Source organism: Chlorocebus sabaeus, chromosome 4 (genome assembly GCF_047675955.1).
Source record: "Chlorocebus sabaeus isolate Y175 chromosome 4, mChlSab1.0.hap1, whole genome shotgun sequence".
NCBI classification, from domain to species: Eukaryota; Metazoa; Chordata; class Mammalia; order Primates; family Cercopithecidae; genus Chlorocebus; species Chlorocebus sabaeus.
In genome coordinates, this window is record NC_132907.1 from 57,251,156 (window position 1) to 57,269,492 (window position 18,337).

General features: G+C 38.1%; 1 protein-coding gene across 2 annotated transcripts in view; it reads right to left on the bottom strand.

Moving 5' to 3' along the window:
• Positions 1-18,337, bottom strand: part of WDR70 (WD repeat domain 70) — a 361,196-nt gene that overhangs the window by 85,687 nt on the left and 257,172 nt on the right. The window lies entirely within an intron of this gene.

Consider the following 18,337-nt stretch of genomic DNA (forward strand, 5'->3'; position numbering starts at 1 on the left):
GCTCACCTGAGTTTTAAAGGAAAAACACTGAAGCTTTGCTGTTTACCAACATGTCATGTTCTGAAAGGCTATTCATAAGTGCAATTTGTTTCTAATGAAACCGTCTTTGCAAAAATTATAACTGAGGAAATTATGGCAGTGAGAGAGATCAGACCTAACTGACTTCTTGTTTCTAACCTTTAAGTTCTCCTTGCTCATTCCTGGGCGTAGGCTGAACTAACCTTGGGAAGGAATTCAGTTTATGGTTTGACTCTGAAACAAAATAGATAATATCCTTTTTCAGAAAAGAGCCCCTTCTTGCCTGGGGACCATTCTGCCTTTGCAGGACTAACAAATTAGTTACAAGATTAGAAATTACAGCTTAAGGGTCATGTAACCTCTGGCTGCAAAAGTCTGAACCTTCCCAAATTGCTCCTAGGGATAAAATCACTATTAATTACTATGAGTAACATCACTATTGCAAAACCTAAGATCAGTGCTTGAGATATTTTACAGAGCCTGCACTTGATGGATCAGCCAACACTACCCAGACTGGTAATGTGGCTCAGCCAGTTCTGCGATCCCACCTAGGAACATAAGACAGCAAGAAAAACCTCACTTTGATCCTCTGTGATTCTATCTCCAACCTGACCAAACAGCACTCCACATTTACATTTATCTTATTATGTTTAAAAACTCCGATCCCCGAATGCTCAAAGAGACTGATTTGAGTAATAAAAAAACTCCGGTCTCCCACACAGCTGGCTCTGCATGAATTATTCTTTCTCCATTGTAATTCCTCTGTCTTGATAAATTGGCTCTGTCTAGGCAGTCCTTCAAACTATCTGCTAGTGGCAGGCACTGCTTTGGCTCAGGGCCACAGACCAGATACTACATTTCGATATATGGCAAAAACTATCTGCCACTGACAGAGGGTCAGGAAGCCCTCCTATACCCTATCCCTTCACAGAGACAAAGAAAGCGTTTGCTCTGACCCAAGACCCCCTACAGACACAAAGCAACATTCAGCTGCCATCAAGACAAGGGGCAGTAAACCCTCCTATGTTCTAGAGCCATACTGTCCAATGTTGTAGCCACCTGCCACATATATTGAGATCACTAAAAATGGCTACTGTGATTAAGAAACTAAATTTTAATTTTAACTAAGTTACATTTAAATACAGTTGTCCCTTACTGTCTGTGGGGACTGGTTACAGGACTTCCTGTGGATAACAAAATCTGAGGATGCACAAGTCCCATATATAAAATGGTGTAGTATTTGCATGTAACCTATGTACATTATTCTATACACTTTAAAACATCTCCAGATTATTTATAATCCTAATACAATGTAAATGTTATATAAATAGTTGTTACACTGTATTTTTTAATTTGTGGGGTTTTTTAATTGTTGTGTTATATTTTTTTCTGAATATTTTCAATCTGTGGTTGGTTGAATCTGCAGACGCAGAATCTGAAAATATGTTGGGCCAACTGTAGTTACATATATGGGACAACACAGATCTACATGCTTCAATTAAAAAGCAAAGGTTGTTACATGAGATTTTAAAAAGCAAGAGTCAACCATAAACATCTCTAAAAAACTTACTGAAGATTAGTTTAAAAGTAAAAGAACAGAAGAAGATTTACCGGGCAAATACAAATCAAAAGAAACCTAGAGAAGCTATATATCAGACAAAGTAGACGCTCTAAAGAATAAGAAATGTTCATATCCTTTGCCCACTTTTTGATGGGGTTGTTTGTTTTTTTCTTGTAAATTTGTTTGAGTTCTTTGTAGGTTCTGGATATTAGCCCTTTGTCAGATGAGTAGATTGCAAAAATTTTCTCCCATTCTGTAGGTTGCCTGTTCACTGTGTCCTTTGTAGGGACATGGATGCAGCTGGAAACCATCATTCTTAGCAAACTATCACAAGAACAGAAAACCAAACACCACATGTTCTCACTCATAGGTGGGAACTGAACAATGAGATCACTTGGACTCGGGAAGGGGAACATCACACACCGGGGCCTATCATGGGGAGGGGGGAGTGGGGAGGGATTGCATTGGGAGTTATACCTGATGTAAATGACGAGTTGATGGGTGCAGCACACCAACATGGCACAAGTATACATATGTAACAAACCTGCACATTATGCACATGTACCCTACAACTTAAAGTATAATAATAATAAATTAAAAAAAAAAAAAAAAAAGAATAAGAAATGTTACCAGGAGTCAAGGTATGTAACATAATGATTTAAGGGTCAATTCAGCAAAAAGATATAATGCTAAATGTGTATGTACCCAATAAGAGAGATTTAAAATACAGAAAAAAAAATTAACTGAAAGGAGAAATAGACACATCCACAACTATAGATGAGATTTCAATATTCCTCTCTCAGTAATTGATAAAATAAGACATAAAATCAGTAAAGATATAGGCCAACATAATCAACACTATCAACCAACTTGACCTCACTGATATTGATAGGATACTCTATCTCCAAACAGAATACATATTCTTGCCAAGTATAAATGAAATATTTATTGAGATAAACTATACTTTGGATCAACAAACAAATCATTATAAATTTAAAGGTTTAAAATAATAGGAATTATATTCCAGACTACAATGGGATTAAAATAGAACTCAATTAGCAATTGATTTCTATCAATTAACAGATTAACAATCAACAGATTAATATTAGAAACCCAAAATATTTGGAAATTATACTGCACACTTCTAAATATTCCATAGTTCAAAAATCACAAAAGTAGAAAATATTTTGACATAAATATTTACTCACTGAAAACATAAACATAAGATATCAAACTTTTGGAAGCTGTTATGAACTGAACGCTTGTGCCACCCAAAATTCATATGTTGAAGTTCTAACACCCAATGTTTTAGCATTGGAGGCGAGGCCTTTTGGAGGTAATTAGATTTAGATGAGTTCATGAGGATGGGCCACTCTGATGGAATTAGTGTCCATATAAGAAGAAGAAGACAGAGCCTGTCCCTCCCTACTCCACTCCATCTCTTTCAGTCACATGAGGATGCAGACAGCAAGCCCTCTGCAAGCTAGAAGGGGGCCTGAACTAGGCACCAAATCTGGGGGCACCTGGATCTTGAACTTCCCAGTCTCCAGAACTGTGAAAAATAAATATCTGTTATCTACCCAGTCTACAGTATTTTGTTATGGCAGACTGAGCTAAGACACAAAGCAGTGTTTAGAGAAGAATTTAAGGCATTTAGTGTATACATTCGAAAAGATATTTCGAATAAAATTCCTATGCTTCCACTTTAAGAAATTAGAAAATAATGAGCAAATAAGAAGGAAGAAAGTAACAAACAGTAGAAAAAAAAAACAAAAAACAAAAAACAGAAAAACAGGTACAAAATCTATTGGTAACTGAAATTAAAAACACCATTTTCAAGAGTATCAAAAACATGGAATAAAAATCTATATCAAATTATGACTTCCACAGTTAATAACAAAGTAGTTAAAACAAAAATGTCAGTGCTACTAGTTCATTGCAGTATGTTGCTAGGAAGTATTAATCCATTTTCTGACTCTAGAAGTATCTACCTTAAAATCTATATATAGTATATGCCACTGGGGAGGTAGAATATGTTTTCTTTTTCCCTCAATAAATTAAAAAATAACATTCTTGTAAATCATTTTCTAAGAACTGGTTGAAGGGAAAACGATAGAATGAATTGTGTACAGATCATTGAGACTCCTCCGAGAGACAGAAAATATGATTAGTACTAAAGAGAACCTTCTAGCATGGAGACCAGGGATTAATTTGCATTTCTAATCAGGGATTAATTTGCATTTCTAGCATGGAGATCAGGGATTAATTTGCATTTGCCCAAATGCAAACTGCCTAGGCCCCTTCCTTCAGGCCCTCCCTTTAATTAAATGGTCTTCTAATGGGACTTCAGACAAGCATTGAAAATAAAACTTCAAATGTTTAATTTTGTATTAAAATAATACAAAACAGAAACCACAACTGGCAAATGGTTAGGTAAGGAGAAGATGTTAGCCCATCATTCCTGTCAAAAATCTGGACTTTTGACCATTTTGGGGTTTCTGTATTATTCATTAACTCATTCATTCTCTAAACAGTTGGAGCACCTAAGTACTTTTGAAGCTAGGGCTAAACAGATGGCACTTATTTAGGGGACCTCGCAGTGGAGTGCAGGAGTACTATATGGGCTTTCATACAGGCAGATTGGGAGGAGGAAGTGACTAATTCTGCCTACAGGACAGCAATGCCCTTACAGAGGTGATAATATTTAAGGGCAGTTTTGAAAGATAACTAGAAGGTTGCCAGGCAAGGAAAGGGGCAACACATATTCTAGGCAGAGGGGGCATTATTGCCCAAGATTGCCGAATAGGAACAGCTCCAGTCTCCAGCTCCCAGCGTGAGTGACACACAAGACAGGTGATTTCTGCATTTTCAACTGAGGTACCGGGTTCATCTCACTGGGGAGTGCCGGACAATCGGTGCTGGTCAGCTGGTGCAGCCCGACCAGCAAGAGCTGAAGCAGGGCGAGGCATTGCCTCACCTGGGAAGCGCAAGGGGGAAGGGAATCCCTTTTCCTAGCAAGGGAAACTGAGACACACAACATCTGGAAAATCGGGTAACTCCTACCCTAATACTATGCTTTACCAAGGGTCTTAGCAAATGGCACACCAGGAGATTATATCCCACACCTGGCCCGGAGGGTACCACGCCCACAGAGCCTCCCTCATTGCTAGCACAGCAGTCTGAGATCTAACTGCAAGGCGGCAGTGAGGCTGGGGGAGGGGCGCCCAGCATTGCTGAGACTCAACTGGGTAAACAAAGCCACTGGGAAGCTTGAATTGGGTATAGCCCACTGCAGCTCAAGGAGGCCAGCCTGCCTCTGTAGACTCCTCCTCTGGGAACAAGTCATAGCTAAACAAAAAGCAGCAGAAACCTCGGCAGAGGTAAATGCCCATCTAATAGCTTTGAAGAGACCACTGGATCTCCCAGCATGGAGGATGAGATCTGAGAACAGACAGACTGCCTATTCAAGTGGCTCCCTGACCCCTGAGTAGCCTAACTGGGAGAAATCCCTCACTAGGTGCAGACTGACACCTCACACCTCACACGGCGGGGTACACACCTGAGACGAAGTTTCCGGAGCAAGAATCAGACAGCAACACTCGCTATGCAGCAATAGTCTATCTTCTGCAGCCTCCGCTGCTGATACAGGCAAAGAGGGTCTGGAGTGGACCTCAAGCAAACTCCAACAGACCTACAGCTGAGGGTCCTGACTGTCAGAAGGAAAACTAACAAACAGAAAGGACACCCACACCAAAACCCCATCAGTACGTCACTAGCATCAAAGACTAAAGGCAGATAAAGCCACAAACATGGGGAAAAAGCAGTGCAGAAAAGCTGGAAATTCAAAAAATCAGAGCACATCTCCCCATCCAAAGGAACGCAGCTCATCACCAGCAACGGAACAAAGCTGGACAGGGAATGACTTTGACGAGTTGAAAGAAGCCTTCAGTCGATCAGACTTCTCAGAGCTAAAGGAGGAACTACGTAACCAGCGCAAAGAAACTAAAAACCTTGAAAAAAGAATGGATGAATGGATAACTAGAATAATCAATGCAGAGAAGACCTTAAAAGAACTGATAGAGATGAAAACCATAACACAAGAACTACGTGACAAATGCAGAAGCTTCAGTAACCGACTCGATCAACCGGAAGAAAGAGTATCAGCGATTGAAGATCAAATGAATGAAATGCAGCGAGAAGAGAAGTGTAGAGAAAAAAGAGTAAAAAGAAATGAACAAAGCCTCCAAGAAATATGGGATTATGTGAAAAGACCAAATCTACATCTGATTGGAGTGCCTGAAAGTGATGGGGAAAAGGGAACGAAGTTGGAATACACTCTGCAGGACATCATCCAGGAGAACTTCCCCAACCTAGCAAGGCAGGCCAACATTCAACTTCAGGAAACACAGAGAATGCCACAAAGATACTCCTCGAGAAGAGCAACTCCAAGACACATAATTGTCAGGTACACCAAAGTTGAAATGAAGGAAAAAATGTTAAGGGCAGCCAGAGAGAAAGGTCAGGTTACACACAAAGGGAAGCCCATCAGATTAACAGCAGATCTCTCGGCAGAAACTCTACAAGCCAGAAGAGAGTGGGGGCCAATATTCAACATCCTTAAAGAATTTTCAACCCAGAATTTCATATCCAGCCAAACTAAGTTTCATAAGTGAAGGAGAAATAAAATCCTTTACAGACAAGCAAATGCTTAGAGATTTTGTCACCACCAGGCCTGTCCTACAAGAGATCCTGAAGGAAGCACTAAAAATGGAAAACAACAACAGGTACCCGCCATTGCAAAAACATGTCAAAATGTTAAGTCCATCGATGCTAGGAAGAAACTGCATCAACTAGCGAGCAAAATAACCAGCTAATATCATAATGACAGGATCAAGTTCACACATAACAATATTAACCTTAAACGTAAATGGACTAAATGGTCCAATTAAAAGACACAGACTGGTAAATTGGATAAACAGTCAAGACCCATCAGTCTGCTGTATTCAGGAGACCCATGTCACGTGCAGAGACACACATAGGCTCAAAATAAAGGGATGGAGGAAGATCTACCAAGCAAATGGAAAACAAAAAAAAGCAAGGATTGCAATACTAGTCTCTGATAAAACAGACTTTAAAGCATCAAAGATCAAAAGAGACAAAGAAGGTCATTACATAATGGTAAAGGGATCAATTCATCAGGAAGAGCTAACTATCCTAAATATATATGCACCCAATACAGGAGCACCCAGATTCATAAAGCAAGTCCTTAGAGACTTACAAAGAGACTTAGACTCCCATACAATAATAATGGGAGACTTTAACACCCCACTGTCAACATTAGACATATCAACGAGACAGAAAGTTAACAAGGATATCCAGGAACTGAACTCAGCTCTGCACCAAGCAGACCTAACAGACATCTACAGAACTCTCCACCCCAAATCAACAGAATATACATTCTTCTCAGCACCACATTGCACTTATTCCAAAATTGACCACATAGTTGGAAGTAAAGCACTCCTCAGCAAATGTAAAAGAGAAATTGTAACAAATCGTCTCTCAGACCACAGTGCAATCAAACTAGAACTCAGGATGAAGAAACTCAATCAAAACCACTCAACTACATGGAAACTGAACAATCTGCTCCTGAATGACTACTGGGTACATAACGAAATGAAGGCAGAAATAAAGATGTTCTTTGAAACCAATGAGAACAAAGATACAACATACCAGAATCTCTGGGACACATTAAATCTCTGGAACACATAAAGCAGTGTGTAGAGGGAAATTTATAGCACTAAATGCCCACAAGAGAAAGCAGGAAAGATCTAAAATTGACACTCTTAACATCACAATTAAAATAACTACAGAAGCAAGAGCAAACACTTTCAAAAGCTAGTAGAAGGCAAGAAATAACTAAGATTAGAGCAGAACTGAAGGAGATAGAGACAAAAAAACCATGGAATACCATGCAGCCATAAAGAAGGATGAGTTCGTGTCCTTTGTAGGAACATGGATGCAGCTGGAAACTATCATTATCAGCAAACTATCGCAAGAACAGAAAACCAAATACCACATGTTCTCACTCATAGGTGGGAAATGAATAATGAGATCACTTAGACACAGGAAGGGGATCATCACATACCAGGTCCTATTGTGGGGAGGGGGGAGGGGGGAGGGATAACATTAGGAGATATACCTAATATAAGTGACGAGTTAATGGGTGCAGCACACCAACATGGCACATGTATACATATGTAACAAACCTGCGCATTGTGCACATGTACTGTAGAACTTACAGTATAATAACAAAAAAAAAAATCACTCAAAACCACGCAACTACATGGATATTGAACAAACAGTGCCTGAATGACTACTGAGTGAATAACGAAATAAAGGCAGAAGTAAACAAGTTCTTTGAAACCAATGAGTACAAAGACACAATGTACCACAGTGTCTGGGACACAACTAACGCAGTGTTTAGAGGGAAATTTATAGTGCTAAATGCCCACATGAGAAAGCAGGAAAGATCTAAAATTGACACCCTAACATCACAATTAAAAGAACTAGAGAAGCAAGAGCAAACAAACTCAAAAGCTACCAGAAGACCAGAAATAACTAAGAACAGAGCAGAACTGAAGGAGACAGAGACATAAAAAACCCTTCAAAAAGAAAAAAAAAAAAATCAATGAATCCAGGAGCTGGTTTTTTGAAAAGATTAACAAAATAGATAGACCACTAGCTAGACTAATAAAGAAGAAAAGAGAGAAGAATCAAAGAGACACAATACAAAATGAGAAAGGTGATATCACCACCAGTCCCATAGAAATACAAACTACCATCAGAGAATACTATAAACACCTCTACGCAAATAAACTAGAAAATCTAGAAGAAATGGCCAAATTCCTGGACACATACACCCTCTAACGACTAAACCAGGAAGAAGTCAAATCCCTGAACAGCCAATAACAAGTCCTGAAATTGAGGTAGTAATTAACAGCCTACTAACCAAAAAATGTCCGGGACCAGATGGATTCACAGCCGAATTCTACCAGAGGTACAAAGAGGAGCTGGTACCATTCCTTCTGAAACTATTCCAAACAATAGAAAAAGACGGACTCCTCCCTAATTCATTTTATGAGGCCAGCACCATCCTGATACCAAAACCTGGCAGAGAAACAACAAAAAAAAGGAATTTCAGGCCAATATCCCTGATGACCATCAAAGCGAAAATCCTTAATAAAATACTGGCAAACTGAACCCAGCAGCACATCAAAAAGCTTATCCACCACGATCAAGTCGACTTCATCCCTGAGATGCAATGCTGGTTCAAGATACATAGATCAATGAATGTAATCCATCACATAAACAGAATCAATGACAAAAAACACACGATTATTTCAGTAGATGCAGAAAAGGCCTTCAACAAAATTCAACACCCCTTCATGCTAAAAACTCTCAACAAACTAGGTACTGATGAAATGTATCTCAAAATAATAAGAGTTATTTATGACAAACTCACAGCCAATATCACACTGAATGAGAAAAAGCTGGAAGCATTCCCTTTAAAAACCAGCACAAGACAAGGATGCACTCTCTCACCACTCCCATTCAACATATTATTGGAAGTTCTGGCCATGGCAATCAGGCAAGAGAAATAAATAAAGGGTACTGAAATAGAAAGAGGGGAAGTCAAATTGTCTCTGTTTGCAGATGACAGATTGTATATTTAAAAAACCCCATCATCTCAGCCCCAAGTCTCCTTAAGCTGATAAGCAACTTCAGCAAAGTCTCAGATACAAAATCTATGTGAAAAAATCACAAGCATTCCTATACACCAATAAAGAACAGAGAGCCAAATCATGAGCGAATTCCCATTCACAAATGCTATAAAGAGAATAAAATACCTAGGAATCCAACTTACAAGGTATGTGAAGGACCTCTTCAAGGAGAACTACAAACCACTGCTCAATGAAATAAGAGAGGACATAAACAAATGGAAAAGCATTCCATGCTTATGGACAGGAAGAATCAATATCATGAAAATGGCCATACTGCCCAAGGTAATTTATAGATTCAATGCTATCCCCATCAAGCTACCACTGACTTTCTTCACAGAATTAGAGAAAACTACTTTAAATTTTATATGGAGCCAAAAAAAAAGAGCCCACATAGCCAAGATGATCCTAAGCAAAAAGAACAAAGCTGGAGGCATCACGCTACCTGACTTCAAACTATACTACAATGCTATAGTAACCAAAACAGCATGGTACTGGTACCAAAACAAATATATAGACCAATGGCACAGAACAGAGGCCTCAGAGATAATGCCACACACATCTACAACCATCTGATCTTTGACAAGCCTGACAAAAACAAGAAATGGGGAAAGGATTCCCTATTTAATAAATTGTGTTGGGAAAACTGGTTAGCCATAATCAGAAAATTGAAACGGGACCCCTTCTTTACACCTTATACAAAAATTATCTCAAGATGGATTAAAGACTTGTAAGACCTAAAACCATAAAAACTCTGGAAGAAAACTTGAGCAATACCATTCAGGACATAGGCATGGGCAAAGACTTCATGACTAAAACACCAAAAGCCAAAATTGACAAATGGGATCTAATTAAACTAAAGAACTTCTGCACAGCAAAATAAACTATCATCACAGTGAATAGGCAATCTACAGAATGGGAGAAAATTTTTGCAATCTATCCATCTGACCAAGGGCTACTATCCAGAATCTACAAGGAACTTAAACAAATTTACAAGAAAAAAACAACTCCATCAAAAAGTGGGCAAAGGATATGAACAGACACTTCTCAAAAGAAGACATTTATGCGGCCAATAAACATGAAAAAAGCCTTGTCATCACTGGTCATTAGAGAAATGGAAATCAAAACCAGTGAGATACCATCTCACGCCAGTCAGAATGGTGATCCTTAAAAAGTCAGGAAACAATACATGCTGGAGAGGATGTGGAGAAATAGGAACACTTTAATAGTGTTGGGAGTGTAAATTAGTTCAACTACTATGGAAAACAGGGTGGCGATTCCTCAAGGATCTAGAACCAAAAATACCACTTGACCCAGCAATCCCATTACTGGGTATATACCCAAAGGATTATAAATCATTCTACTATAAAGACACATGCACACATACGTTTACTGCAGCACTATTCACAATAGCAAAGACTTGGAACCAACCCAAATGCCCATCAATGACAGACTAGATAAAGAAAATGTGGCACATATACATCACGGAATACTACGCAGCCATAAAAAAAGATGACTTCATATTCTTTGCAGAGACATGGATGAAGCTGGAGACCATTATTCTCAGCAAAGTAACACAGGAACAGAAAACTAAACACCGCATGTTCTCACTCTTAAGTGGGAGCTGAACAATGAGAACACATGGACAGAGGGAGGGGAACATCACACACTGGGGCCTGTTGCGGGGTGGGGAGGGTAGGGAAGGGATAGCATTAGGAGAAATACCTAATGTAGATGACGGGTTGATGGGTGCAGCAAACCCTCATGGCATGTGTATACCTACGCAACATACCTGCACATTCTACACATGTATCCCAGAACTTAAAGTATTAAAGAAAAAAAAAAAAAAGGAAGCCCATTCTGTAGATTGAAGTTCTGAAAGGAAGTTTTGCATTTCAAGGCAGAATTTTAAAAAAGAGTGGGTGGATGGGTAGCAGACAGAGTTATAAAGGACAGCTTCTTTTCCTCCTCAAAATAGGGATCAGAGCACAGGAGAGAGAGTATGTAAAGGAGCAAATATATGCATGGTTTTCCCCTTAAATGTCTCCTCTCACCTCCATACCCACTGCCCCAAGAGTTCAAGAATGCAAAGGGCTTCAATAACTACCCTGCAAATAATCCCTAAATTCAAATCTCATTCTATTTCATACCTTGCTCTCAAACAAAGCCTTTTATGTTAATGACACTGAATATCTCCACTCACATGTACTACATCTCCTCCAACCAATATTCCTAGAGCTAAACTCATACATCTTTACTTCCAAAGCATCTCCCAGTCTTATTTCCTACTTTTTTTTTTTTTTTTTTTTTTTTGAGACGGAGTCTCGCTCTGTCACCCAGACTGGAGTGCAGTGGTGCGATCTCCACTCACTGCAAGCTCCGCCTCCCAGGTTCACGCCATTCTCCTGCCTTAGCCTCCCGTGTAGCTGGGACTACAGGCGCCCACCACAGCACCCAGCTAATTTTTGTATTTTTAGTAGAGAGGGGGTTTCACCGTGTTAGCCAGGATGGTCTCGATCTCCTGACCTCGTGATCCGCCCGTCTCGGCCTCCCAAAGTGCTGGGATTACAGGCGTGAGCCACCACGCCCGGCCATTTCCTACTTTTTCATTAATCTCCAATACTTTTCTCAGTCACTAAGCATCATCTCTGACTCTTACCAAGTAGTCCTTGACATCATCTGTCTCTCATATCCAATACTTTCTTTTTCTTTCTAAGACAGAGCCTTGTTCTGTCGCCCAGGCTGGAGTGCAGTGGCGCAATCTCGGCTAACTGCAAGCTCCACCTCCTGGGTTCACACTGTTCTCCCGCCTTGGCCTCCCTGGGACTGCAGGCACCTACCACCACGCCCGGCTAATTTTGTTTATTTTCAGTAGAGATGGGGTTTCACCGTGTTAGCCAGGACGGTCTTGATCTCCTGACCTCGTGATCCGCCCACCTCGGCCTCCCAAAGTGCTAGGATTACAGTTGTGAGCCACTGCGCCCAGCCCAATACTTTCTTTCAGTAACTAATAACAATGTTCTACAAACCCCTGATCTGCCAATAAATGATGATAATAATATAATAAGTAATAACATCCTGAATGTATATGAGCTTCACAGTTTACAAAGCACTTATATGTGTACTATAAATTTTCATGCTTATGACAACCCAGTGAGACAATCAGAAAAGATACTTGTATCACATCTATAGTCCAGAGGCAAACCACAAAAAATCAGAAAGCTTAACTCACCTGCCCAAGATCACAATTCCCAATTCCCATGATTCTTCCCCCTCCCTTCATCTCAATTGTTATGATAATCTGAATTAAGGAAGGGGCAATCCCCTTGCTCTCATCCCACCCATCTTGTATGCCTCACCAAATTAATATTCCTAAAACTTTTTGTTGAACATGTTACTTCTAAATGTATAGACCTTCAAGAAAACAAGTAAATAAATAAAAGCAGGCACTATGATACTCATACTCTTCCATTGTCTGGTCCCAACCTATCTTTCTGGTCTTAATTCCTACTCTCCCAGTGAAAATCCTTTACTCTAGATATAGCTGAATGGTCACTATCTCTTGGAAAGACTTCCATCTTCCACTTTATATCTTTATCTAAGCAATCCTTTACTTTGAGAACCTTCCTCTCTCCTCTCTGCTTGCCTTATACATCTTAGTCCAGGCACCTTTTCCTACATGAATCTTTTCTAGTGTACACACAGCACCCTTTTCAATATCCTATTTTGGTTTGATTTTACAAAGTTGGGCACAGAAAGATGCCATTAGGTGGCTTATCATTCAGAATTAACACTATTTAGCTTTACGTCATTCCTAAACAATATCTAAAAATCATTTTGAAACTCATTGAGTCCACTGACAACGTTATTAATGAAAAATTAATGTCTTAAACTAATAAGAAGCAAAATTGAATAGGATCAATGGATGTTAAAAGAGATGAAAGCAAAAAAACGGTAGAGAAAATTCTTGCTCCAAATGAACATTTTTATAAATGGAATAAGATCTTCACATTTGAAAACTCAAGTTACTTTTCCTTCCTTAAAGACAGCAAACTTAATTTAGCTATAATTCAAAATCCTATGAACAACAAACTACAAAGAAGTGGGAAGTACTCAACTTGACAGTGTTGTTTTATTTAAAGCCAAAGATATGTCCCCGACCACAATTTTTATCCATAAACTCCAGATGGCACAAGATTGGTAAAGACCATGTTTGTTGGTGTTTTATTTTACAGTGACTTCTAACAATTGAACTACCAAGAGATTACCACTAAAAGAATAGTTCTCTGTCTCTGGAAAGTAAAATTATTTTTACAAAGTTATTAAGTAGTTCAAGTCAATATTGAGATAATCATAATGATCATCACTCTTTACGGTGGACTGGCTTCAATGAAAACAGTAGGATATTTGGCATAAAAACAGAAGGAAGGCTGACATGCCTGAAAGACATGGTACGGTGTCTTTCAGGAACAGAAACCAAGGGCTTAGAGCTGGAGATACAGCAGAGACAAGACAGGCAAAAATCTCTGCTTTCATAGAGCTCAGAGGGTATCTTGAAGCATCCTACAATTTGGAAGTAAAACACATTAAAATATCTTGCAAGTTTATCTGCATTATCTTTACAGTAGATTTAACATATACAAAATGGCTGAGTCTCACCCTATATAAGACTTCTTTCCAACACAGATAAAGAACATGCCTACAAAATAATAATAAAATACCATATAACACCTAATATGGTTTGACTTTGTGTCCACACCCAAATCTCATCTCAAATTGTAATCCCCAGGTGTCGAGGGAGGAACGATTATGGGGGCAGTTTCCCCCATGCTGTTCTTGTGATAGTGATTTCTCTTGAGATCTGATGGTTTTAAAAATGGTAGTTTTTCCTGTGCCCTCACACTCTCTCTCTTGCCTGCTGCCATGTAAAACACTCAGTGCTGTACTGGCTTCAGGTCTGACCAAGCACAGTCCCAGTGGTGATGGCCACAAGCATCTTGTGCCATCCCTCCTCTAGCTCCAGGCAGCTCAGCACAGAGAGATTCTGTCTGTTTAGGAGAAACAAACAGAGTAAGTTTGGGAGTAAGGAAAGAGAACAAAAGTCTCTGCCTGATAACCCAGAGAACTCCTTCAGATCTTATCCAAGATCACCAATGAGTATGAGAGAGCCACCACATTAGAGGGTTTGGGGTGCCCCTAATGAAAATATGACTACAGTGATCAAAAACAGAGATAACAATACCCAAGTCCCTTCAAATGCCTGAAAAGCCTTCCTAAGAATGGTGGGTAAAAACAAGCCAAAACTACACGACTACAATAAACACCTAGCTCTTCAATTCCCAGACACCAAAAAAAAAATCCCCAAGCATCAAAACCACCCAGGAAAACACTGCCTTACCAAACAAAGTAAGGCACCCAGGAACAATGCTGGAGACAGAGATATGTAACCTTTCAGATGGAGAATTCAAAATAGCTGTTTTGAGGAAACTCAAACAAATTCAAGATAACACAGGGAAGGAATTCAGAATTCAATCACATAAATTTAACAATCAGACTGAAATAATTTAAAATAATTATGCAGAAATTCTGGAGTTGAAAAATGCAACTGACATGCTGAAGAAGGCATCATGGTCTCTTAACAGCAGAACTGATCAAGGAGAAGAAAGAATTAGTGAGCTTGAAGACAGACTATTTGAAAATATTCAGTCAGAGGGAAAAAAGGAATAAAAAAGAAAGAAGCATACCTAGAAGATCTAGAAAACAGCCTCAACAGGGCAAATCTAAGAGTTATTGGCCTTAAAGAGGAGGTTAAAAAAAAATAGAGATGGGAGTAAAAACTTTATTCAAAGGGGTAATTACAGAGAACTTCTCAACCCTGGAGAAATATATCAATATTCAAGTATAAGAAGGTTATACAACAACAAGCAGATTTAACCTAAAAAAAGAGTAGCAGAAGACACGTAATAATCAAACTCCCAAAGGTCACGGATAAAGAAAGGATCCTGAAAGGAGCAAGAGAAAAGAAATAAATAATATACAACAGGGCTCCAATATGCCTGGCAGCAGACTTTTCAGTGGAAACTCTACAAGCCAGGAGAGAGTGTCATGACATTTAAAGAGCTGAAGGAAGAACACTTTTACCCTAGAATAGTATGGATGTGAAAATATCCTTCAAATATGAAAGAAAAATAAAGAAATTCCTAGACAAACAAAGCTAAGGAATTTCATCAACACTAGACCTGTCCTACAAGAAATGCTAAAGGATTCTTCAATCTAAAAGAAAAGGATATTAATGAGCAAAAAAGAAATCATCAAAATGTATGAAATCATCTAAAGGTACTGGTAATAGTAAGTACACAAAAAACATACAATATTAAAACACTGTGGTGTGTAAAGTACTAAAAGATGAGCCAATTAAACATAATAAAAACAATTCTTCAAGACATAATACAAAAAAATATAAACAGTAAAAACAAAAAGCCAAAAAGTGGAGGGATGAAGTTAAATTGTAGAGTTTATTAGTCTTCCCTTTGCTTATCTGTTAGTTTATTTATGAGATCAGTGTTAAGCTGTCACCAGTTTAAACAATGCATTATAAATGTCACAGTATTTGCAAGCCTCCCAGTAACCTTAAATCAAAAAACATAGAATGGAAACACAAAAAATAAAAAGGAAAAAATTAAAACATATCACCAGAAAAAATCACTTCACTAAAAGAAACAAAGAAGGAAAGAAGGAAGAGAAGACCACATACACACAAAAAACATTTTTAAATGGCAGGAGTAAGTCCTTACTTATCAATAACATTGAATATAAACGGACTAAACTCTCCAATCAAAAGATACAGACTGGCTGAATGGATGAGAAAACATGACCCAATGACCTGTTGCTTTCAAGAAACACACTTCATCCACAAAGACACACAGAGAATGAAAATAAAGGATGGAAAAAGACATTCCATGGCAATTGAAACCAAAAAGCAGCAAGAATAGATATGTTTATATCCGACAAAATAGATTTCACGACAAAAATTGTAAGAGACAAAGAAAGTCATTACATAAATGACAAAGGGGTCAGTTCAGCAAGAGGATATAACAATTGTAAATATATATGCACCCAACATTGCAGCACCCAGATATATACAGCAAACATTACTGGAGCTAAAGAGAGAAAGAAACCTAACACAATAATAGTTGGAAACTTCAAAACTCCACTTTCAGCACTGGTCAGCTCTTCCAGACAGATTTTCAATAAAGAAACATCTGACTTAATCTGCACTATAGACCAAAAGGACCTAATAGATATCTACAGAACATTTTGTCCAATGGCTGCAGAACAGATAAACTTTTTGTTAGCACAAGAAAGACCATATGTTAGGTCACAAAACAAGGCTTAAAACATTCAAAAACCTGAAATAATATCACACATCTTTCTGACCACAATGGAATAAATCTAAAAATCAGTAACAAGGGGAATTTGGAAATGATACAAATACATGGAAATCGAAATGAAACAATATAACATGCTATTGAATGATCAGTGAGTCAACAAAGGGATTAAGAAGGAAACTGAAAAATTTCTTGAAAAGAATCATAACAGAAATATTACATGCCAAATCCTATGGGATACAGCAAAAGCAGTACCAAGAGGAATGTTTATAGCTATAAGCACTTACAGCAAAAAAGAAAATATCAAATAAATGACCTAATGATATACCTTAAAGAGCAAACTGAACCCAAAATTAGTAGAAAAGAAATAATAAAGAACAGAGCAGAAATACATAAAATTGAAATGAATACAAAAGATCAATGAAATGAAAAGTTGATTTTTAAACAGATAAACAAAATTGACCAACCTTTAGCCAGACTAATTAACAAAAAAAGACAGTTGACCCAAATTAATAAAATTAGAAATTAAAAAGGAGATATTACAACCAATACTACAGAAATTCAAAGGATTATTAGCGGCTATTATGAGCAATTATATGATAATAAATTGAAAAATCTAGAAGAAATTGATAAATTCCTAAATACGTAACCCTTACCAAGACTGCACCAGGAAGAAATCCCAAATCTGAACAGAACAATAACAAACAAAAAGATGAAGCCATAATAAAATTTCCCAGCAAAGAAAAGTCTGGGACCTGCTGGTTTCACTGCTGAAGTCTACCAAACATTTAAAGAGCTACTAATACCAATCCTACCAAACAATTCCAAATAATAGAGAGGAGAATACTTGCAAACTCATTCTACAAGGCTAGTATTACCCTGATACCAAAACCAGACAAAGACACATCAAAAGAAGAAAATGATGAGCCAATATCACTGATGAATGTTGATGCAAAAATCCTCCAGCAAATACCAGCAAATGAATTCAACAACACACTAAAAAGATCAATCATCAAGACTGAGTGGGATTTATCCCAGAGATGAAAGGATAGTTTAACACATGCAAATCAATGTGACATATCATACCAACAGAATGGAGGACCAAAAAAAAAAATCATCATTTCAATTGGTGCTGAAAAAGCATTTGATAAAATTCAACATCCCCTCATGATATGAGCCCTCCAAAAACTGGGTATAGAAGGAATATGCCTCAACATAATAAAGGCCATATAGACAGACTCACAGCTAGTATCATACTGATTAGGGGAAAACTGAAAGCCTTTCTTCTAAGATCTAGAACGCAACAAGGATGTTCACTTTCACCACTGTTATTCAATATAATACTGGAAGTCTAACTAGAGCAATCAGACAAGTGAAAAAATATAAAACATCCAAACTGGAAAGGAAGAAGTCAAATATATTCTTGTTTGCTTGCAGATGATATAATCTTATATTTGGAAAAACCTAAAAGACTCCATCAAAAACCTATTAGAGCTGATAAACAAATTCAGTAAACTTGAAAGACACAAAATCAACATACAGAAGTTGGTAGCATTACTATATGCTACCATCAAACAATGTGAAAAAGAAAT